Source organism: Pyxicephalus adspersus, chromosome 5, assembly GCF_032062135.1.
Source record: "Pyxicephalus adspersus chromosome 5, UCB_Pads_2.0, whole genome shotgun sequence".
NCBI lineage: Eukaryota > Metazoa > Chordata > Amphibia > Anura > Pyxicephalidae > Pyxicephalus > Pyxicephalus adspersus.
In genome coordinates, this window is record NC_092862.1 from 1,961,219 (window position 1) to 1,962,451 (window position 1,233).

General features: G+C 51.1%; 1 long non-coding RNA gene across 1 annotated transcript in view; it reads right to left on the reverse strand.

Annotated features, from left to right (window-relative positions):
* Nucleotides 1-754: 754 nt before the first annotated feature.
* The window catches only part of LOC140331933 (uncharacterized), a 14,718-nt gene continuing 14,239 nt past the window's right edge, over nt 755-1,233 (reverse strand). Inside the window, exon 3 of the long non-coding RNA XR_011920984.1 lies at nt 755-809. This is a non-coding gene — a long non-coding RNA (uncharacterized lncRNA). The remainder of the gene's footprint in view (nt 810-1,233) is intronic.

The window sequence follows — 1,233 nt, forward strand, 5'->3', positions numbered from 1 at the left end:
ATAATGTGCCAGAGTCCAATAGCCCCCCCTATAATGTGCCAGAGTCCAGGCCCCCCATATAATTAGCCATTGGTGTAAAAGAAAAGAGGAAAAAAAAGTGTGACTTACCTCCTGAGAGCAAATCACGCGCCTTCCTTCAGCCCGGTCCTCCTCTTTACGGCAGGCTCGGCAGCGGCAGTCTGGCGGCCTCTGATAGACTGCCGGCCAGCGGCAGCACACAATTCATCCTCCGCGGCGAGCAGCCTGACAGGTAAGGCGGCGCCTCCCATTCTTCAGGAGCGCGCCGCAGCCACTGAAAGACTCCAGCCCGCGTGACACTTCCGGAGCCGCAGCGGAGCCGCGGCAAAGGTGAAAAAGAGCCGCGGGTTGCCGACCCCCGCCCTAGGCCAACAATCTCGCTTACATCAGGCGATTTATTCAAAGGCTGGGTTGGCAAATCCCAATAAGCCCTGCTGGCCCCCCATCTCCTGCAGAGCAGCCAGCTCCATTCTTCCCCCTGGCCGTCCACAGAGTGCCCCTCCACAGAGTGCCCCTCCCAGTACACCCTGTACCCCTGCCCGCCCACCTCCTAACATATGGGCAACCACTAGACATGCTCTGGAAGTGGGCCGCACTCGCGCCCGTGCCGTGCTGCGGTGGTGTCCCGTGGACGAGGCCAGGAGGTGGAGGTGGGCTGCGCCCAAGCAAACTAATAAAAATCAAAACTTACAAAGAAGATGTTCAACATGTTGCCAGGATTGGGGGAGCGGTGTTGGGGGGGCTCGGAAGCTCCTGGGGTGGCCCAGCTGCTTCCCTCGATGTGGAACTGGCTGTGTTTTGTAGGAGGAGACCAAAAAAATAAGAGAAGTAAGTACCGATCAAATGGAACAGTATAACATGCAACTAGTTCTTAAATTGCACAGTGCTAAAGAATTTAAAATATGTTCTCATATCAGATCAGATGATATATCATTACAGAGCAAAACAAAAAAGAAAGGTGAATCCTGGGTCCAATGAAGGTTTGGTGTCAATGAAGGTTGTGGGTTTTCACAAGGGACAAATTTGTCTAAGTGACATTTAACCTTTTTTGTCTTCTGTTAAAAGTTGCCTAGACATGAAGCTAGTCATACACTCCTAATGATACTTGATAGAACTAGAACTAGGCCTAACAAACTATCTCGTAGTTTATAATGGTTCTAAAGGAACGTTTACAATATCTAAAATGGAGAAATACTTAAGCTGCGTACACACTTC